General features: G+C 39.6%; 1 protein-coding gene across 1 annotated transcript in view; it reads right to left on the bottom strand.

Annotated features, from left to right (window-relative positions):
* DOCK4 (dedicator of cytokinesis 4) overlaps positions 1–24,414 on the bottom strand; it is a 481,731-nt gene that overhangs the window by 407,758 nt on the left and 49,559 nt on the right. The window lies entirely within an intron of this gene.

Genomic DNA, 24,414 nt, shown 5'->3' with positions numbered 1-24,414 from the left:
TGGCTCCCAAGTCCAAATTCACTGCTCTTCTCTCCCAAAACCCACGGGCTAACTTGCATGGTAATAAGAAAGGATGGAAGTAAAAGACCAGTTAGAATAACAAACAAGCCAATACAAAGTTCATGTTCTCCCCCTAGAACAGGGAACTCTGCAATGTAGAAATGGCAGTGTCCCCAATCCGCTTACTATGAGACTACGTCCTCCACTCTGGTGCAGCAATGTCCAGACCATACCTAGAGCCGGCGGGCCCAACTCCTACTTATTTGCTATTCAAGGGTTCAGTATGTTCGACACAAGAACATATTTCTTGAGATTAAAAATGTGAGTTTTTATGTCATTCTTTAAGGTTAATCTTCTTGGATCTTCTGGCCAGTATACTGTTCATGGAAAGAAAACACAAATATTCAGTATTTTAAATTAGACTGAATTCTCCAAAGACACGTAGAAATGGAGGCTTATTCAGGTTCTCTTTTCCCCAAAACAATAAAAAATCTAAACAGTAAGGAAAAAAAATCAGGTTATCTAATGAACTTTAAAAAAATAATGCAGAGAAAAAAACACATGGATGGATGTTTTCGGTCTTGCCTTTCAGACTCTTCATAGTAGCTCTGCACAAATCTCTTAAAAACAAAGAAGGCTTTGGGAGAATTCCTTTTAAGCCTTGTTGGCAAACTTCCAACGCACAGAGCCACATGAGGCTAACGGTGGAGATACTGTTCAGAACCTACATCAATACCTGACCTTGAACAGGAACAGCATACACCTGTTTCATACGAGGCCCTACAGTTGGTGAAGAAATCCGTTTCTTCCTAACTGCCCTGTCTTCCTTCAAAAGTCCCCTGAGAGTCTACCCTGAATGGTAAACCTAGCATCTCTGTTACCCTCTACCTGGAGAAAGCATCCTGCATCATAAATCACCAACATGCTGCTCTTAGATCGCAGACCAGACACATGGGAGGAGCTTTATTTGCAAAGCTCAGAGATTCTCAAAGCTCTGTACATTACACTCCTTTGAATAATCCTAAATCCCACCATAATCCTCTAAAATAAAGAACATATAAAAGCCTATGGGTGCCACATATAAAGCACAAGACTGATGCATTAACTTAGCTAGGTTATAAAACCCGTTGCCATTGAGTCGACTCACAGCGTTATAAAAAAACAAAACAAAACAAACCCGTTGCTGTCGAGTCAATTCTGACTCATGGCGTCCCTATAGGACAGAGTAGAACTGCTTCACAGGGTTTCCAAGAAGTGCCTGATGGATTCAAACTGTTAACCTTTTGTTTAGCAGCTGTAGCTCTTAACCAATATACCACCAGGGTTTCCCATAGCGTTATAGCATTCATTTACTCAATCAGACATTACCTTAGGTGTTGCTGTGAAGATATGTTGTAGATGTGGTTAACATTTACAGTCAGCCAGGCTGCAATAGGGGACCAGTGCTACTACATGCTCCAATTTTTTCAAAAGAAGCTAGAAATCCACTTTTTAAAATGTAAAATCTAATTCTTAAGTATGGGCCACAAATAGGCTTCTGGGGTCTTAAAAGCTTGCAAGCGGCCACCGACGATGCATCAATTGGTCCCAACCACTTGCAGTAAAGGAGAACGAAGAACACCAAAGACACAAGAAAAGTATTAACCCAAGAGATAGAATGGGCCACATAAACCAGAGACTTCATCAGCCTGAGACCAGAAGAACTAGATGGTGCCCGGCTACCACTAAAGAACGTCCTGACAGGGAACACAACAGAGGGTCCCTGATGCAGCAGTAGAAAGATGGGGTGCAGAACTCAAATTCTAGTAAGAAAACCAGACTTAATGGTCTGACTGAGACTGGAGGCACTCCGGGAAGCATGGCCCCTGGACTCTCTATCAACCCAGAACTAAAAATAATTTCCGAGGCCAACTCTTCAGACAGGGATTGGACTGGACTGTGGGACATAAAGTGATACTCGTGAAGAGTGTGCCTCTTAGTCAAGTAGATACAAGAGACCAAAGGGGCAGTTTCTGTCCAGAAGTAAGATGGGAAGGCAGAGTTAGGAGCTGGTTGAATGGTCATGCGGAATCAGAGGCAGAAAGAAGTGTGCTGTTGCAGAATGGGGTGAGAATTAGGGTCTCATAACAATGTATGCATAAAAATTTTGTATGGGAGACTAACTTGAAATGTAAACTTCATTTAATTACAACAATAAAAAAAAAAAAGTATAGGCCACAAATACAAATGTAAAACTCCTAGTAATCCAACTCTATGGAGATCAAATAAAATGAGTCTGCGAGCAAGATGGGAAAATGCTCTATGTGTTCTACATGTATTAGCTCATTAGGCCTCAAACAATCCTGTGTAGTAGGTACTATTATTCCTCTTTTACAGATGAGGAAACTGCTGGATAGAAAAGTTAAATAACTTGGGCAAGTTCACACAGCTATTAAGTGGGGCAGCCAGGACGTTACCCCGGTAGAGTTCAGAGCCATCAAGAAACTGTGTACATTTGTCTAGTGTCCTTTTACTGAAGCACTTAATGCCTAGTTTTGTATGTTATAACAGGCTTGTAAAGGCAGTCATTGAAATTTTACAGGTAGACAAAGGGTGACACAAAAAACTTAAGACGTGTTGAAGGTCTCACTCATATAGAAGAAATGAAACTCATGTAGAAGAAAAGAAATCTCTCTTCTTGGCCTTTCACCTCAGAAGGTGTACCAAGCTCTCAGGAATGCCTAATCACTAATGCATTGATGAAAGGCCCCACTGGGCTGGTCTTTTTTGTATTATTATTATTTACTATTTTAAAATGAAACATTTCACCCACCAAAAAGTTTAGAAAATAATACAATACGCTCCACACTGTCTGCCACTTAGCTTAAAAACGTAAACATTAGAAGTGCAAGAGAAAGGTCATGTGTATTCTTTACACTACAGAAGTAACCAGGACCTTGAATTTTTGTGTGAATCATTCACATGCATGTGTGTTTACACCGTTACTTCACATGTCTGTACACACAGCACCTAGTACTGCTTTGCGTGCTTTTAAACTTTAAGCAAACGTTATCATAAGGTATATACCCCCACAATGTGATTTTTTCTCAACACTCTTTATTTGACATTATTTATCTTCACTACTGCATAGCACTCCACTGTGTGAAAACACCACAAGGTATTTATCCATGTGCTTGCTATTAGATGTTTAGGTTGCATTATGAACAATGAGGCAAAGAACATTCTTATATGTTTCTTCTCATGGACAAGTGTGAGGCTTTCTCTGAGGGTGTCTAAGTAGATAACTAGGATAGTTATATTACAGTTATGTAAGATGTAAGGAACCTTGGTGTCTCAGTGGTTAAGCCTTCGGCTGCTAAGTGAAAGGTGGTGGTTTGAACCCACCAGCTGCTCAGCAGGAGAGAGATACAGTAGTTTGCTTCCATAAAGATTACAGCCCTATAGGGCAGTTCTACTCTGTCACATAGGTTCGCTATGAGTCGGGATCGACTCGACGGCAACAGGTATGTAAGATGTAACAGTGGAGGAAGCAGGGTGAGTGAGGGAGTAGGAGAACTTTTTGTACTATTTTTGCAACTTTTCTGTAATTCTAAAATTAGTTCAAAATTAAAAGTTTTTTAATAAAAAAAGAACAACTCCTTCAGACCACTCAGCAATTCCTCATAGGATTGCAAAGCTTTGTGGTAAATCCCAGGCACAGACAAGGCCTCCAGAGTCAGTGGAAACAGGAAATGGCTGGCTCCAGAGCACCCAATCCCAGAAATGTCACAACACTGCCACGTGAACATGGCTGTTCAGAATGCTTCAAATAGCTGAGCTACCATATGGTCAAGTATGGTTAAAGTAAAATGAAAGTAATTCTTTGAATATTTATAAACCAAGACAGGAAGAAGTTATTTAAATTGAAAGGACAACAAAGATCCAGTAGAGTCAAAAAGTTTCTCAAGCTATAGCACCTCTCTGTCCAACATAATGAAAGGACTCGTTTTTTTCATAGGTTTAAATGGAATCTGATATAGTTGTTCAATTCTATGCATTTAGGGGCACATACAAAAGTTTGAGACCCACTGAACTATGGGGGAGGGGGACCTTCTTTGAATTCAAACATCTCTCTTTTTCTTCCTATTCTTTCCAACAAGTCAGATACCTTATGTGATGAGAAAAATTACGTTTATGTAAAGACCCAGTGCGTGGGAGTGAGAAGAGCTACATGGGCCAAACCCAACCCCAGCCATCTCCTCTAGGAAGCCTGCCTGGGCTAACCTCATCCGAACTACATCACTCATCTCCTCCCCTCTCTCTCTGGACTTAGACATTCCCTTTAGCCTCAATCACTTAGCACTTGTGTATGTTTTGACCGGGATCATTTGTAAGTCCTCGTTATGTTTCCTCAGCCTAACAGACTGTAAACTTCTTAAAGCATTATGTCAATCGATCAACAAGTGCAATTGCTGGGATACAGTACAAAGAAGCTGAGCTGTAAAGACGGATGAGGTCTGGTTTCTAGTAACACCTCTGCAACCACAATCTAAGGATGGTGGGCCTCAGTCTCCTCATCTTTCTTCAATTTCTAAGACAGTTTCCTCCCATTAAATTCCATTTGTAAATCATCCACTCATTGCACCATCCTCTGCTGACAGTTTATTATGTGCAAGATACGTGAACCCTGGGAGATATAATCCTTGCCAACAAGAAGCATCTGGTAATTTTGCTGTTTTTGGTACCTCCCACAATGTAAGTAGCTCAGCATCAACTAAACACTACTCAATAAATGTTGGTTAAAGTAACAAAGTGATAAGCCAGTGACTTGGGAATAAACAGCCTCTGCGGATCCTTTATCTGAATCATGTTTCTGTATCCAGCCTCCTTCATTATTGTCCACACTCAGGAGCAGTTTGACATTTTAGCACCATATGGCTCAGCAAGGATCCAAAGGCCACACTAAAAATTGCCAGGCTATTTGGCATTTCCCTCATATGCCCATGTGGATGGCATCAGGCGCCCAGCTCACAGCTGCTGCCTGAGTCAGGTCTAGAAGGACCAGGGTCTTCCCAGGATGCCAAGTCAGCAAGCAGCCAGGGCAGCAGGCAACAGTTTTGCGGTTCAGTGCTGAGATGCCAAAGTTAATATTCTAATGCTCATCTGACCAGATTTCTGGCACAGCTGAGAAAATACACTGATGATTTTGCAACAGAGGTATCCTGTAGACACGCCTTACACTGAAATGTCATACCTCTGAAGCTCACTGCAGTAAGCCTACTCTCCTTTGGATGCTTGGGAACATCAAGGGACCTGTCAAGACTATTGGGACAAAGCAAGCAGAGAGGTGTGAAAAGCAGGATCCCAGCTCAAAACTAGCTTCTTTCTCATATGCCTGGATTTCATCATTAGAGAGGTTTTTCCCACTGCATTATGATATACCTCTTGCTTGCTAAAAAAAAAAAAAAAAGCGCTACACTTTATAAGCTATAAAGTTAGAATTTTTCTTCTGCCTCTGTAAGAGCAGCTCCCTACATAATGAAAACAATATCTTTACCATAAAAGGGACAAAAGTGGACATGGTCCCAAGGCAGGGATCAGACACCCTGGGCAGGTATAAAGGCACTAGATGCAGACAGAAGAGGCAAACAGAAGCTGGAGAGCACTGCAGAACGGAAGGTGAGTGCGAATCAAAGACTATTTGCTTTCTCAATGAGGATATTTACAAATGTAAGTGTTCTGAGTTAGGCTGAGATCACTGAACTATATCCCTAAGCAATGGTTTGCTTTAACTGGCCATGTCTCATTAGTCCAGACCCTAAAATCTCTCTTAAACACACACACACACACACACACACACACACACACACACACACAAACTCCCCTACTAGACTTAAGAATGGTTTGGCTCACATCAAACTGAGCCACATGCAAGCATATGTTGTTTGAGAAAAGGGCCTTAGGGCTTGCAATATTGCAATGTTATATTCAGAGATACAACAGAAGTCTTCCCAGTTTATAGTGCCAATGCTGGCTATTCAGACTATGAGAAATTCCAGATGGAATTCCATTCCTTGCTTATTAACAGTTAAACTGAATAAAAACCTGGCAGGATTTTTATGGTTCCTTCAGGCTCACCTAATACCATCCTTTCTTTAGTAAGCTTTGTATTCCGCTAGACGTACATGCACTCTAGGGATGATTTCAGAAACACAATCTACATACAAGTGCTTTGTTCATCTGACTTCTCTAAAGTTAGAAGTCCAGGTTTACAAACGGATGGCATCCAAGTCAGAACGTAGTTACCTGGAAGGAAGAAAAAAAAAAAAAAAAATGGGGTGGAGGACGGGAGAGCAAGTATGTAAAAAAATATGACAATTATCCAATGTCATCTAATTTCTCTTAAAACGCATACTTTATTAGGATGTGCTCAATGCTTCTTTGTGATATACAGAAAATGAGAGAAACACACTGGCCAAGATAATATTCTAACAAGATAAAACGTGCCTCCTTTAGCCTTAAAGCCCATACAATACATCCAAGGATCCAACAACTAAAATCACAATATGGCAGTACTTATCAAACACTTACAGCATAGATCAGTTCTTATAGCAGGAATCCAAGGTGACTTTACAGAGGGACTCAGCTTGGGGGATATTAAATGCTATCCCAGAAAGACTGTGAAATCAGCCTTTTCTAAGACGGGCACCAGGAGAAGTTTCAAAGTCTTCAACCCAAAGCCTTCAGTGCTTGAACATCCTGGAAGATGTTACCAAAGCATTCCTTAATAAACTAGGAAGATTTGATCCCCTCCTTCCTGGTCATCTTGTTTTCAGGACAGCCAAATGAAAGTCAAGAACTTCCGAGCCCCAAAAGCTATTTTGTTGTCAGTGTAACTGAAAGAAACTTGGTCCAGGAATGACATTTGACAACCAGAGTTCTGGGCAGGCTTGGATAGATAGCTTTAGTCTTGTCTAATTTCTCCATTAACTTGAACTTCCATAGTTAAGAATTTGTGGTAATTCAGATAAGCTTAACATTATCTGAAATCTAATGTTCTATCTTCCCTAAATAAAGCATATGAGAGGAAACCAGTCATACAAATAAAAATGACTTTTAAAGTATTTAAGAGAAGAGGCTTTCTGAAAAGCTCCAAACCACTTCATAAACACATCTATCTACAAATGATAAGTGAATATGGTATCATTTATTTTTTAAAGCAGGACCCTAGTATTACAAACACTTTGTTATGCTAGATGCTGTTATTAAAAATAGTGGAAGGCAATATAGTTGTCTTATTTAATAATGTTTACATATGCTGTCTTGTCCCTAGTGTATATTACTCTCAATGAATCTGAGTTGAGTGCTGTCATTAGAAACATCGCAGGTATGTCTGCAGTACATTATTGGTTTCTTAGAGAATCTAATCCACATAAATCCAACTGTTCATTAAAACTCTTTCCCAAGTGGAAAGTAAAGCATGTTTTGAGAGCTTTCAAGCAAAACTGAACCTAGGTTCTACTATTAGTAGAATAATTTTTTAAATTTCCTAGAATTAATTTTTAAACACAGAGATGTTATGTCAGTGTACGCCTGTGACTTTAAATTCTGTCCCAGATCCACTTTCCCTGTAACATTTCCCTCTTGTCTTGACAGTCAACACTCCTGCAGTTAGCAGCTATTTTGCCTAAGAGTATTTTCTTTTGAAATGGTTATCCTTTGCCCAACACCATCTCTACATACCCTCAAAGGTAGGCAATATTTCCTACCCACACAGTTTGTCTACTTTGCTCTGATATAGTACCTGGTAAGACCTCCTCAGAAGACTCTAGCAACAACCTTAACTAAAATATGGGAGTTATCTGAGAGATCAGGGAGCCTTCACAGAAAACCCCAAGTCACGAAACCTCCATACTGTATTCAGTAATTGAAGACAGGGGTGAGGAATCCATCCTTAACTACACAGGCCCAGTTCCCAGGAGCAAAAGTAGATTTTGATAAAGAGAAGCCTTCACCAGGCATAGGCTGGAAACCCTCAATTTAATTACTTCTCCATCTCCTGATTATTCCACCGTACTCACTGTTTCCCCATCTCATTTCACGACCTCTACCAGCTCTCCCCTCGGGCCTTGTAGCATCCCTCTGCACATGAACACGCTCTCTCTCTCCCCCACACTCCCCTGGTTTAATGTTCTCCGCTTTCTTTGTCTCGCTCACACAGCATCCAGCTTCCCAGGAAACTGTCAGTGAATCAACATCTTTCACTGGAAGTCCATGTAGAGAGTATTACATCTGAGAAATAGAAAAGCTAAAGAAAGTCTCCGCCTTTAAGACATGTAAACCGTAGACAAAAATAACCAAAGGACTTTAGTTGCTGGAGTCAAGAATACAGGACAGATTCCAGCAGTGCACAGGAGGCAAGGTCGAAGCTGGGCCTTCCGGAGCCTGCACTGCAGCTCTCCAGGGTGGAGAAGAAGACAGAAGAATGGCTGAGAACGAAGACTAATATAGAGCAAAATACTACTGAACAGCATTGTTATTTTTTTTTTTTTTTTTGCACTGGGCCCCTTTGGCAATCTGGTGAAGCCTCTGGACCTCTTCTTAGAATAGTGTCTTTAAAAGCATAAAATAAAAATATATAGGAATACAGAGGAAGTCAATTATATTGAAATACAGTTATCAAAATATTCAAAAACAAATTTCTGATATACTTTTACTTGTGCTTCTTTATTAACACATTGAGAACAGGATCTAGAGGTGTATTTCCTAAGTTCAGTAATTCCAAATGCTAAATACTACCATGATTTGTTGTCTACATGTACAATTAAAGAAAATAATAAATTTCAGTTAGGGATTAGTGAAAACAAAGAATTTCTTTCCATGCAAGTTCAAGGAACCTGGAATTCTATCCATGAGTTACTTGCTTAAGAAGCCCTGCCACAGAGTTATTCTTCCCAGATCCTAAAACGATTCAGGCTTCTTGTATGATTTGCCTCTAAGTTCACTACCAATGCTAAATCCAGTATGAAATCCAATTCAGTGATAAGGACACACACAAACTGCTGGACCAAAACGGTAACACTAACTCCTGTGTTTAGTGAACACAATGAAGTCCCTGTAGCCCTGAAGTCGGCTTCTCTGGAACTCACGGGAAGCCTATGGCCACTGACCATGCTGCTCCTGCCTTCAATGATAAGTATAGCATCCCCCTCTTTGCTAGACATTGACTTGGTACTTCTCAACCTGAAGATGCTGTTGTTGTTAGCTGTCGTCGAATTGATTCTGACTCATGACAATGCCAGGTGTGGTGATCAGAACTGTTCCATAGAGTTCACAAGGCTGTGACTTTTCAGAAGCAGATTGCTAGGCCTGTCTCCTGAAGCACCTCTGGGTTGGGATTGAACTGCCAACCTTTCAGCTAGTAGTTCAGCGTTTAACCCTTTAAACCACCCAGGGACTCCATACATAAGCACATCTGTGTGGATCTATGAATTACTGTTTCCTTGTTCAAAGACAATCATGATCAAAAGAATTGTAGCACTGACTGAAAAAAGCTTTTTGGGGGGGCAAGGGAGGAAGGGACACAACGTGCCACTAAATACACCCATTAACTGTAAGTTACATACAATTTGCAGAAACATTAAAGTGTGTGGAGAGAGGCAGAATGTTTCACACTTAGATATGAATTAAAAATATAAGTGATTTCATGTTATTATAACTTTGTGAAATATTGTGCTTAGGTTGAAGATATCTAATAAATGAAACGTTATGTCAAGTTTCAAAATATTAGCCCCTAGCTTTTATGCATTCATTGAATCCATCAGATAATGTATTTAAACAATGCTTAACTGTATTTTAGACTTAAGCAGAAGCATGCCAGCTAGTCAGTTCATCAAACTCCCCATTATTATCAATTTACAGTATTTTATTATTTAAGAAACACAAAGCGTCTAGTGTTGTTCTAAACACTTTATAAACATTAACTCAGTTAATTTTCAAGACAAGTCTATGAGACAACAGTTAATATCTCAGATGAGGAAACAGAGGCACACAAAGGTTGAAAGGCTAGCCCAAGACACACAACTACTAAATGCAGCAAGCCTGAATTCAACCCAGGAAGTTTGGCCGCAGGCCTCCCCGTTCTCAACTATGCTCTACCGATTTGTCTTGCTCTGGGGTCTGATTATTTGAACTTTTTTTTTTTTTAAGAAATGCTATTTTCTAACAGTCTCTTTTTGGCATGTGTATTATAGAGATTCTCCATGGAAATTCTTCATGCCCCTCAACACGAACTTGTGATTCATTAATGTGTATGGAGATGGTGCAGCTGCAAGACCATACTCAAGCTCTATGGGATAGTGTCACTGCCATTCCTTGCCATTATGGATCCTTGGCTTCCCACTCGAACGTGCCACTATTTCTATGCTCAAGTATTGAGCCTGGAGGCTGATATAAGCAAGCACTAAGGGGGTAAAAATCAAGACAATCATGTTTTCAGTGACTGGGCCTTTCAGAGCAGAGGTCAGAGCTCACGTGATAATCATTCTGTTACCACGCCAACACGGGTCTGATAACTCCTCTGTGTATGAGAATACAGGGTTTTCATAAAGTCTCTGTAGGAAAGAAAGAAACAACTGATAAAGAGATTGAAGAAGAGAGAAAAACACTAGTAAAAGCATACAATGCATTCTTATTTTACACAAAATAAGACCACCAAAGAAGAGAGGTTAACCATCCTACCATGGGCAAGAGAGGTTCACGTTAGCTGTGTAAAGAAAATTCAGGCTTCATTAGAAGATATTATTATTGCTAATGTGCCTACTTCATGGGTTCAGTATATCTAGAAGGATGACAAACACTGACACAGGATATAAGAATGTGCTCCCACCCTAAGCCACCTGATACGCTTGTCAGATTAACAAGCAAGTAAGTACCCAAAGGCTTCTGAAATACCTCCCCAGAGAAGGCTCCTGAGCCAGGTTCAATGTCACATTCTTAGACGATGGTGAGGATGGTAAGGCAGGCAACAGCTGCTGACATTTACTGAGCAAAGTACCAAGTGCTCCACATACGTTGTCTCATCTAATCTTCACAAAAGCACTTTGTGCAAAATACTATTATTGTCCCCATTTTAGAATAGAAAATGTAGGCTTAGAGAAGATAATGAGGCACTGGCAGTTCCGTGGTAGAATTCTTGCCTTCCATATGGGAGACTCAGGTTGGATTCCCAGCCAATGCACCTCATGCACAGCTACCACCAGTTTTTCAGTGGAGGTTTGCATGTTGTTACGATGGTGAACTGGTTTCAGCAGAGCTTCCAAACTAAGATGAAACAGGAAGAAAGGCCTGGTGATCTATTTCCAAAAATGGGCCAATAACAACCCTATGGATCACAAAGGAACACTGTCTGATTCACAGTCGATCATGGGGATGGCAAAGGCCTGGACAGCATTTGGTTCCATTGTTCATGGCTCACCATGAGTCAGAGGCCAACTTGATGGCAGCTAACAAGAAAAGTTAAGTAACTTGCCTAAAAAACAAAACTAATAAGAGTGTAGATTTGAAATAGAACCTAGGTCTGACTCCAAATCTCATGCTTTTAAACACTTCCCTGCCTGAGGAATTTCTCCTCCAAAGACCCTAACACTATCTTTCTGACTTTTTCGCATCTCCCAAAGTATCCAATGCAGTGTGGCAACTAGTGTTAAATGCCCAACATTTTATTATTGTCAGCAGAAATATCAGGGTACAAATTACCCAAAGATTAAGCAATTTCTGAGTTCGTAGTCTCAAGTTACTCAATTATCTTAATTTCAAGAATGAGTCCTTCTCTGTCAACACCCAGTTCCACACTCTGAGTCAGCAGGCTCTCAGTCTCTGCCCCTCATCCTTGGAGAGAACCTTGCCTATCTTTACCTCCACATCAAGTTCAGGACTGAGTTATTTCCATTAACTACAGAAGCAAAGTCCACATTTCAACAGCAAGTCAACTCTTATCCTCTTGGAAACCCTGAAGTCTGACTGTTCAGCATCCCTGTTCCCACTCAGAGATCTTCCGCAACGTGACTCTTTCAAGACCTGCTCAGCTCACCTATTGCTCAACCCTTTTCCCACAATTATTAGTAGAGCTCCAAGTCCTCCACTCCAGCACTCCTCACAGCTCAGAGCACCAGGGTCATTTAACAAACATACACCACCCTCAACCTTCCCAAGACTTTCAAAATCTCAATGTGGTGACCATAGTCCCTTCTCAGGGCTTCCATACATGCAGAAGCCATTTCCTAGCCACTTTCTTCTAAAACATTAGCAAGAGAAACAGCATCTCCACAACTTAATAACAAGTCACTACTTGGCCCCAGCCAGACAGGATGCTGAATGACTTGGGAAGGGTTATTTGTTTAAACCACAGGCCCCCACCCTTTAGGAGCAGTCCTCTGGAGTTATTAAGTGGAGGGTGGGTGAAGAGCAGTGCTTCCTTATCTCCACTAAGTGCAATGGACATAAAGTAAGTGACTTTCAACTATGGGGGGAATAACTTAATTCTGTACACTTTTATTACACCCTGGAGTCAGTTCCTAGGAAAGATGATGTAATACTCTTCTATGAAACAGTTCTACAACAAGAAAGATTTATACCTGTAGCTAGGACAGTTTAGTAGTCAAAGCTTTGGCATCCAAACCCCAGTGGGAGTCCCACACTCAGTAGCTACATTAGCCTCCTGAAGCCTCAGTTTCCTCACATGTATGATGGTAATAGTAATACTACCTGGCAGGGTTGTAGGAGTTGAATAAATAATGCATGTTTGGTCCTTCACACAGCACCTAGCAAAAATGTTAAAACTCAAAATATAGTAGATATCACTATTTTATTAGTATAAATGAGGTGTGCCTCAAAAGCATACATACTGTACAGCAAGGGCCACACAATCAAGGTAAGAAACACAGTTGCAGAGGAAGCATTTAATTCCATGTGAAGGGAGGCACGCTGGAAATTCAGGGTGACACCACTGAGTCTGGAGTGCATGACCAATCTGCATCTCTGAGTCATCTACTGGAATGGAGGATCCTTTCCCAAATCCCATTTTGATGCTGAGGATAGATCCATCCGGCAAACATGAAATTCTGTTATTGTGGATCTCTGAAATGTTTTCTTATAACAAGCTCTTTTTTTGTTTGTTTGTTTGTTTCTATCAAATGAGTATCTTTTTTTCAATAATTAGAAAAGGTTAGCAAAAAAGTAGAGATGTGAAGAAAACGCTGAATATAAAAGTTTATATGATCCAACCACCTACACAAATTTGACCATCAAAAAAGAACCTGTGTCCAGCTTTAGATTCACCATGATGGAGAGAACCAGCATCCATACACAAATGCAGAATACAGATCCATGTACCTTCAGTCAAGATACATGAACATATAGATCCCTGTATCTTTAATACAAGGAGCCCTGGTGGTGCAATGGTTAAAGCGTTCGAATGCTAACCAAAAGGTCAGAGGTTCAAAGCCACCAGTAGTTTCGCAGGAGAAAGATGTGGCAGTCTGCTTCTGTAGAGATTTACATCTTTGGAAACCCTATGGGGTCGCTATGAGTCAGAATCGACTTGATGGCTGTGGGTTTGTTTTTTGTTTTGTTTTGTTTTGTTTTTATCTTTAATCAGAGCACCAAACTGCTGCTGTGATTTTTAAAAACTCACTCCGGCCTAATCAAGCTAAAATGTAATAACTTGATGCCTACTTGCATTTGAGAAAGGGGAAAAACTAAAAATAAAACAAAATCCATTAAATGACATATACAAATGAGTAATGAATGCTGTTTTCTCAATTGCTCTATTCATAAAAGAATATTTACATAAAGGCCCATTCTCAACTTTAATTTTGGAAAACCTAATGAGGGGAAAAAAAGGGAAGAAAACTCCTTCATTTACTATGTAAGTAACAAGCTCAGAAAATGGACAATAAGACCATTCCATGGCACAGAGTACTAGCATTTAACAAACTCTTCTATAAATATAAGCAATAAATAGTTTCAGCACAGCTGGCTTCTGAGGATTCCAATATTAACACAAAGACTTAATATTCTTGATTTACTACCGATTTTCCACCAAATGATACAGTCACGGTGATGATAATTGGGTGCACATGTCACACAGCACTCGTCCTAAAGATAAAACTCTGTGGTGTGATGGCGTACATGTGACAGAATTCAAGAGGAGAGTAATATGTCAGCAATTCTTAGCCTGCAGTATTGAGAAGGTTCTGTTTCCTTGATTCAAGTAAAAATGAACAAACACGGTATCTGCAGTCCTAATGTCCCTGTCACAGATTTTATATCACAAAAACAAACTCATCTACCACTCACTATACCAAAGACTGATTCTTAACAATATATTTAAAGTCTATATGCACTAAAGGATACATATAAAGTAGTAAAATATAAAAGCACAATCATTTCTTCAAATTAAGATCCTATGATGATAAATGTATAAACAGCCTATGATATAATTAGTGCCTGAACATATTTTCATGTTTAACCATTTCAAAAATGTATTACAGACACAGGCAGTGCAAATGGGTAAGCACTTGACTACTGACTGAAAGGTTAGTCATTTGAGCCTACCCAGAGGCGCCTTGGAAGAAAGGCCTGGTGATCTGCTTCTGAAAGGTCACAGCCACGAAAACCCTATGGAGTGCAGTTTTACTCTGCACACATGGGGTCGCGATGTGTTAGAATCAACTTGACAGCAACTGGTTTGATGTGGTTTGGTTTAATCACACAGGGTACAAATGCCAGTTTTGATAGTAATTTAAATCCTACAGGGTTTGGAATGGCAGGTGGAAATATTATAATGTAGTCCTCATAGCCACCAGTTGCTGTTGAGTCAGTTACAATTCATGATAACCCCATGTGTGTCACAGTAGAACTGTGCTCCACGGAGTTTTCAATGGCTAATTTTCCAAAAGTAGACTGCCAGGCCTTTCTTCCAGGGCACCTCTGGGTAGAAGCAAACATGCAACCTTTTGGTTAATACCTGAGTGTGTTAACTGTTTGTACCACCACTCCTGGTCCTTGTACTTCAACATCATTTTACCATAAATCGCTTTTACCTTTGTAGGATGTAGCACAATAAATTCTTAGACTTTATCTTTGTTATCATGACTATGTACTGAATTGTTGAGTTTTTAAGTAATCCTCTTTACAACAAAGGAAAAGCAGTGTAAATGAATAAAACAAGACAATTTTAAAATTACGTTTAATTGAAAAAAAAAAACCTAAAACTACAGTGAACATTTTTAAAAGGCAACACAACTTTGGCAAATGAGAGAGAATTAAATTTAGCCCAGCTTCCATAGGTTGCTAAATTTTTATTTCTTTCAGATGTAAGGTTAAAGTTCCTATGAAAGGAGGAGGTTTATACACCAAGAAGACAGGAATTACTTAAAATTTAACAGATACGATAATTATTTGGGATTTACATTTTAAAAATGAGTAGGCAGTTCCCAACTTTCCAAATTAAGTTATTAGCTATGTAAAACTGAGTTCTGAGTCAGATTACGAGAGTGTCTTCAGATACTAGCTCCTATGCTCCTCAATCAGCCCAGCCTATTATGGGTTAATTTAGCTTGGTGGACCTGTCCAGGAACCAACGCATTCTTTATACCATTAACTGGAAAATTTCCAGTTTCAATATAGAATGTGGGGTGTGTAGGACACGTTGTCCTCTGAAAATGAAGGGATTACCCTCCAATTTCTACCAAGCCAAATTACTGAATGAGTAAGCAATGTGTACAAGGCTTCATACCAGGTACTTTGGAGGATATTTTCCACAACATCAGCCTCCAGGTTGAAAGCTAGCAATCATAAAAATGAACCACTGATGACTAACTTTCCGTCAGAATCATGTACTGATGCAAATTTGTAATTTTTTTTTTTTGAGTAAGATACTTGATACTTTAAATGACATTATACCAAACCTATAATTATAGGTTTAGAAATCACAATAGCCACTAATGAAGAGACTGCTGCTTTGGCAGCTAAGAGTAACATCTCTATACTTCTTAGATATTGTTGGAACAACACTGCCTTTTTCTTTGTACTTACTTTCTGGAATACAGATTAATGTGAAATTCTACAATGATGTTCTACATTTGTCACAACATCCTTCTAGGCTTAACTACTAAAAGCATTAGACAACCTCCCCCTTTCACGAACAAAGATGGCAGCTGATGCATAGAATACTGTCTACTATATTTCAGGACAACTGTTCTATGCTAACGATCTGCTGAGACGGAGACTGGTATTTATTCCTCCATCAGATAAAGACTCTCTCATCTCCCAGGAACACTGGCTCCGGGTGAATGAGTTCATAAAGGGAAGACAGCTCATGCAGCCCATGGCATTAGTTCTCCTCTTGCCCAAACAAAGTATTTTTCATCATGTCAGTTATATCACTACTAACCCTGTATTAAGGACAAGGCCCGTCACTGCACTTGTGTGCCGGACAGAGACCTGCACAGTAGGGACTGCACTTGAAGAGAGTTGGACCTGACAAAAACGCCTGTTGTTCTTCAGATTTCAAATAGTTACAGAAAAGCGAAGATCGATAAAATGACACCATGTTTACGTTTGCACGGGATTGGAAATTTTCCAAGCTCTACCATATACATAAGGAGCCCTGGTGGCACAACAGTTAAGCACCCAGCTACGAAGTGAAAGGTGAACAATTTGAACCCACCCAGAAGCTCTGAGGGAGAAAGACCTGGTGATCTGCTCCCATAAAAATTACAGCCTAGAAAACTCTATGGGGCAGTTCTACTGTCACATGGGGTCACTATGAGTTGAAACTGATTAAAAGCAGCTAACAACAACTTTATGCATGATTTCATTTGAGTCTCCAGCCACTATGACAAGCAAGGTAGATGCTATTATTCTAATTTATTGATGAAGAAACTGATAAAGAAATTGATTAAACTCAGAGAGGTCACATGGCTTCTTAAAGATCAACAGAAAGTGATTTTCTTTTATCTGACGCTGTCTCACTTGTTAAAATGACCTCTTTTTCCCCCAACCACTTTTAAATGCCAAAAAAATAAGAAAATATATAACCAGTAGGTTAAAACTCCTTTTATGCACCCCCAAAAAGTCCTTTTAAAAGCCTATTCCCTGAACCAATGTGGGGCAGGATTTCAAATTCTTACAGAATCTAGACTTACTGGACCTACTGAGACTGGAGGAACCTCAGAATCTATTGCTCTAAGAAAATGTTCACACCATGAACTGAAATTATCCCTGAGGTCATCTTTAAACTAAGCTACTGTTTAGCTAAATTAGCAAAGAATGTTTGACTTGAGCATTGTACATTTTTAAAGAATTATCTATATGAAATAAACTGGAAGCAGTTAAACTCTAAAGCAAGGAAGCCTTGGCGACAAAGTGATTAAAGCACTCAGCAGCTAACCAAAAGATCAGTGGTTCAAACCTACCAGCAGCTCCACAAGAGAAAGATGTGGCAGTCTGCTTCTGTAAAGATTTACAGCCTTGGAAACATAACGGGGCAGTTCTACTCTGTCCTATAGGGTCGCTGTGAGTCAGAATCGACTCAACGGCAGTGGGTGTTTTTTTCTCTGGGAGGGGACTCTAAAGCGAGGAGCCCTGGTGGCACAGTGGTTAAGTGCTCAGCTGCTAACAGAAAGGTCAGTGGTTCAAACCCACCAGCCACTCCATGGAAGAAAGATGGGGCAGTATGGTTCTGTAAAGATTTATAGCCTTGGAAACCCTATGGGGCACTTCTACTCTGTCCTATAGGGTCGCTATGAGTCAGAATTCAACTCAACGGCAGCAGGTTTTTGGGTTTTAGCTCTACAAAGCATAGGTGAGAAGTTTAGCGGGTGTTGTTGTTGAGTACCATGGAGGTGCTTCCAACTCATAGAGACCCCGTGCACAACAGAACAAAACACTGCCGGTCCTGCCCCATCCTCACAATCGTTGCTATGTTTGAGCCCATTGTTGAAGTCACCATGTCAATCCATCTTATTGAAGGTCTTCTTCTTTTTCGCTGACCCTCTACCTTACCAAGCATGATATCCTTCTTCGGGGACTACTCCTCCTGATAATATATCCAAAGTAGGCAAGACAAAGTCTCGGTATCCTTGCTTCTAAGGAATATTCTGGCTTTACTTCTTCCAAGACAGATTCATTCATTCTTCAGGAAGTCCATGGTATATTCAATATTCTTCACCAACACCATAATTCAAAGGCATCAATTCTTCTTCCATCTTTCTTATTCATTGTTCAGCTTTCGCATGCGTATGAGGTGATTGAAAATACCATGGCTTGGGTCAGGCGCACCTTAGTCTTTAAGGTGACATCTTTGCTTTTTAACACTTTAAAGAGGTCTTTTGCAGCACATTTGACCAATGCAATGCAGCATTTGATTTCCTGACTGCTACTTCCATGGGCATTGATTGTGGATCCAAGTAATATGAAATCCTTGACAACGTCAATATTTTCTCTGCTTATCATGATGTTGCTTATTGGTCCAGCTGTGAGCATTTTATTTTCTTTATGTTGAGGTATAATCCATACTGAAGTCTGTAGTGTTTGATCTTCATCAATAAGTGCTTCAAGTCATCTTCACCTTTAGCAAGCAAGGTTGTGTCATCTGCATAATGCAGGTTGTTAATGAGTCTTCCTCCAATCCTGATGCTCCGTTCTTCATATAGTCCAGCATCTTGGATTATATGCTCAGCATACAGAATTAATCACTATGGTGAAAGGATGCAACCCTGACGGACACCTTTCCTGATTTTAAACCACGCAGTATCCCCTTGTTGTGTTCCAACGACTGCCTCTTGGTCTAAGTACAGGTTCCACATGAGCACAATTAAGTGTTCTGGAATTCCCATTCTTTGCAATGTTATCCATAACGTGTTATGATCCACACAGTTGAATGCCTTTGCATAATTAATAAAACACAGGTAAACATCTTTCTGGTATTCCCTACTTTCAGCCAAGATCCATCTGTCATCAGCAATGATAACCTCTTATTCTATATCCCTTTTGAATCCGGCTTGAATTTCTGGCAGTTCCCTGTCAATGAAATGCTGCAACCATTTTTGAATTATCTTCAGCATAATTTTACTTGCGTGTGTTATTAATGGTATTGTTCGAAAATTCCCACATTCCACTGGATCACCTTTCTTTGGAATGGGCATGAATGTGGATCTCTTCCAGTTGGTTGGCCAGGTAGCTGTCTTCCAAATTTCTTAGGTAGAAAGTCTAAGTCAATGCTGTTGAAACAACATGGGTAGAGACAGAGAACAGAGACACAATGTAAAGAATGTTACCAATGTTATTGAATTGTACGGGTAGAAACTGATGAATGAGTGTATGCTCTGCTGTGTATATTTTCACCAAAAAATTAAAATAATTTTTAAGTCTATTCCTTATATTATAAAAACTTCCTGAGAAGAATACTAAGGATTAATTTAATATGTTCAAAATTCACCAGGGTATACCTTGAATTTCAATTCTCACTAATTCTTCCTCATTTTGGTTTATCCTTTCCCAACTGAATTAAGGCCATCTGCTGAGTAAACAAGGAGCACTAGTGGTACAGTGATTAAGACACTCGACTGCTAACCGAAGAGTCATCGGTTTAAAACCACCAGTGGGTCCGCAGGAGAAAGATGTGGTAGTCTGCTTCCGTAGAGATTTACAGCCTTGGAAACCCCATGCGGTCATTATGAGTCGGAATTGACTCAACGGCAGTGGGTATGGTTTCTGGTTTTTGGCTGAGTAAACATTAAGCAAATATAAAAGAATAATTTGTACCTGTGGAATACAATTTGGCATTTATCAAGCAAAGAAATATAAATCACTACTCTTCTCACGGTCTGATCTATTCAAAAAATATGTTCTTTGGGTAATATTCCATATAAAGTATCATTATGGTTAGGGTGCAGTTGCCAACCAGTGGGTTATATAAGTCTTCTCCTTTCCTCAGCCAGGAGGCCCCAGACTGTGGACACTGAGGATTCCAGAGGTCAAAAATATATGTCAGTGCACGAATGGCTAAGTCAGAGTCTCAAATAAGTGTTCCTAGGCTTATTGTTGATTCTGCTAATAAAGATACGGATAGCAGCCTATGAGGACTTTTCCAGAGGCAGCCTCCAGACCAGCACTGTGCAACAGAACTTTCTGTGGTAACAGAAACGCTTTAAATATCTGCACTAGTCAATATGGTAGCCACTACCCCCATGTGACTATTGAGTGCTTGAAATGTGGCTTGTACAACAGAGAACAGAATTTTTCATTTTACTTAATGGTAAAGAATTTAAATATAAATGTAAAGAGCCACACAGGGACAGTACAGTTCTAGAGTTAGGACATCACTCCACACAAGAATCATATGGGATTTTTCACAGGGCTCATATACCCCAAAGTCAGGGGTGGATTATCCAATAAGCAAGGTAAGCACAGTGCTTCTCTTGCTTACCAGATCATCTGTAGTGAAAAATTTCACATGGATTTCACCACATCTTTGAAACTGATCACTACAGATTAGTAAGTAAGCACAAGTAGGCCCTTGCTTACCTTGCATACTAGGTCATTCACCCTGTCAGGGATTGTAAATTTGAAAACAGGCTTTGATTCTGTAGGAAGGTGCTGTGGGGTTGGGAGAGACACAGATGCCAGCCATACCTAGAGGCAGACTCTCTGATGTGGTGAAAAAATATGAAATTGTTCACTACAGATGATCTGGTAAGCAAAGTAAGCACTGTGTTTACCTTGCCTATTGGATAATCTGCCCCTGCCCAAGGCAGCCAATGTGACAGAAAGTACATGAGATTTGCAAGTTGCATAAACCTGAAATTTCACTGTTGAGCTCAGCTTCTTCATCTCTATAATGAGGGTCTCAATACCAACCTCTCAGGACAGCTGGGAGGAAATGGCCTCCCTCACACTGTGGCTAGCACATAAGACACTCTGCAAAACATTAGCGCTTCCCCTCCGTTCTCCCTAACCCCTCTCAATCCACAAAAACAGTACACTTGGGAATTACCAAGAAATTATGTAATATAACTTCATGAACAATTTATAAAAATGTCTGAATTTTTTAGAAGTAAGGTAATAAAAAAGGAAAAAAAATCACTTCTGGACTTCCATTTTGGTAAAAAAAATTTAACAGCATCAAAGAATTATAAACCGTATTCATTTTTTAATATTTAGTTGATTACAACTGTACTTTATTAATGAGCCAGAAAGTTAAAGCACGCTCTTCTCTTATCTCACAAAGAATCACATTGTATAATAGAGACTATAAGAATCACATAAAATTGTTTAAATGTTACTTTATGTGATATCACTTTCAGGAGTAGCAGATTTGGAGACTCTTCATTTTCTATATAAGGGATTTGCTGCTTAGCACTATTCTAACGCTCCATAAAGGTTGGATTGATTGTAAAATAGGTGAAACTCAAGAGCAATTACTGACATCCTTAATTATGTCTAATACGTGGCTACAAAAAAAAAAAAAAAAAAACCCAAACCTGTTGCTGTTGAGTAGATTGCGACTCATAGCGACCCTACAAGACAGAGTAGAACTGCCCCATAGAGTTTCCAAGGAGCACCTGGTGGATTCAAACTGCCAACTTTTTGGTTAGCAGCCGTAGCACTTAACCACTATGACACCAGGGTTTCTAATACATGGCTATAGAAGTCTACACACACACACACACACACACACACACACACACACACACACACACACACACACAAAACTATTCATCAAGACAGTCACTGTAGTTTTATTTACAAAGAAAATAGACAACCACCTTAATATTCGACAATACTATAATTATGTAAGCAAGCAAAGGCCCATTCATTCAATAGAATATCATATAGCCATTAAGACATTTATTAAGGGTTTATAATGAGAAAATTCTACAATATAATAAAACAAAGACTATAAAATTTTACATAGTGTAATAAAAATATTTTTAAATATACAGGGAAAAAAATAACTGAAAAAAAAACTGTAAGTATGAATAGCTATTTTCATTAGGAGATAGATAACATGTATTTTTTTTTCCCTCACACTTTTTATCTTCTGAAATTTTGATAATGGGCATATATGACTTACATGGGAGTAGGAGAAGAACAAAGTTTTTTTTTTTCATTTATTCTCCATGGTTGAACCCCAGGCATCTTTGTTTCCCATCATGTACGAGCAGCTCACAGTACTGTGGGAGGACAAGAGCTCAAACCACAATATCTCAATGTGTTTGGCCCCCAGCAGCTTGGCAACTGAGCAATGAGAGTAATTACAGAGTGCTCATCTGACAACCTCCTTTTGGCTGCCACTGGAGGCATCTTCTCCTTCCTGCCCTGAATGATGGCATAATGTTGGCCAGGTTCTACCCCAGCCGTTGGCTTGCTCTTCAGAGATGTGAGCATTTCAAGGGTGAACAAGCATCCTCCTATAACAACCACACACCTGAGTCACTTGCTTGAAAGGTCTTCATTTGGTACCAATTTTTTTAAAAAATATGAAGCCTGTGGTCCAATGATTTTTAGAATGATCACTTGGAGGAGAAGTATGCAAAGGAATCGCTGACAGCTCAGAGAACTGAGCCCCTAACTCTGCCTGGGATGCTTAAGAACACCTTGTACAGACCTTAAGCATGAACAGAAGTTCACCAGGCAACAAAGAAAGGGATGAACATTCCAAATGGAGGGAACTGCCAGCACAAAGGCTCAGAGGTCATGATACATCCAAGGAACCATGGAATAACTTCTGCTAAGGCTGAAGTGCAGGACATGTGTCAAAAAACATAAGAGGTGATCCTGGAGAAGACGACTGGGTCTTATCATGAAAACACCTTGCAAACCAAGCTAAAGAATTTGGACTTGATCCCATGTCATCAACGACTTAATGATTTTAAGGAGTTCAATGATTAAAGAATGATCCCTTTGGCTGCAGCGGGGAGGATGAGTTGGGGAGGTCACAAGCCTCCTGATAGCCAGAACACCCAAGTTGTGATCATAATAGTTTAATAAGGAGATGAGTTGTTGGGCTAAATAAATAATACTGATGATGGAGAAAAAAAGACAAATTTGAGAGATACCACAATGGCAGAATCCACAGGATTTGGGGACCCACTGGATAAGAAGAGGAAGAAGAAGGAAGAAGAAAAGGAACAAATGCAAGCCAACAAGGATTCTTAATTCTGTGCCATAGATCATTTTTGTAGTATGCTGAGGCATATATCCTTCTCAAAATGTTTTTAAATGTATAAAATAAGATACGCAGAATTAAAAGAAGACTAATAATATCAAAATACAGTTCTTTCCATGGAAGCCCAAGTTAAGAACATCTATTACAGTGGTGTTTCTCAACTTTTAGCCTGCATCAGTACCATGAGGAGTGCTTGTTAAAACACATCAGATTGCTGAGCAACACCAAGTTCCCAGGTGACGCTGATGCCGCTGCTCTGGGGAACACACTTAGGAACCACTGTACTAGAGCAATGCCCAAGTTTCTGGTTAGAAATCTAGGTGGACCGGTACTAATGACAGTCTTACTTCTCAATCTCAAGCACCTATAGCTTGACACATAGTATGAATTCAATAAATATTTCTTCAACAAATGAAGTGAATTTAGTCCTTAACATGTTTGGGTAATTTATACCTCCCTTTGGTTTTTGTTGTAGTCCTTGGGACTCCTAAGAGACAATGGATTATGCTGTTTTGATCTAACTTACAAGTGTCATTGAGATTCAGGGAACGATCTTTAACGTACCAGCTACATTCTTCTACCTGGATAAATACTTGTAGCGTGCATTTAGTTTTCAGAATAATACTTGGACAATCAGTTAAAATGCTTGAATCCTCTTTATTCACATACAAGAAATCTCTCTCCTTTTAAGGCTAGCAGTTTCATACTGAAAATTTCAAAGAAACTGTCACTTTTAATATACTCAACCAAGTTCAAACAGTTGTTCAACAGAAGTCATTAGAGAACCTTTTGGAAACTATTCAGAATTAACATCTCAATTGTTTAGCTATAAATGCATGTTTTTCAAACTCTTGACAGCACTTAAAAATCATTTACTTCCATAAATATTTTAAATATTCCCTGCCTGTTCTCATTTACTATTAGCAAAGTATATGGTTTATACTTAAGGTAAGATTCAGCCCAGCTTCATCTGCATTACTACAAGCCAACTAAAAGAATCCTATTACTGAAGTCAATGTGTACTTGTAAAGCGGTCCACTCTGTGTCCATTGCTATGTGGAGGACGTAACAGAAGCGTAAGAGAAAGTCCGCCGCAATTAAACTCTGTGAGTGTAACCAAAGCCCTCCCGTGTTCTACCTATCAGTCTATCACTGCAAACAAGCTCTTCTTTGAGATGCGTATCTTCTCTTGGATTTCT

This window comes from Trichechus manatus, unplaced genomic scaffold (genome assembly GCF_000243295.1).
Source record: "Trichechus manatus latirostris isolate Lorelei unplaced genomic scaffold, TriManLat1.0 scaffold00096, whole genome shotgun sequence".
NCBI lineage: Eukaryota > Metazoa > Chordata > Mammalia > Sirenia > Trichechidae > Trichechus > Trichechus manatus.
Note: the sequence above shows the minus strand (reverse complement) of the source record. Positions and strands in the feature narration are given on the sequence as shown.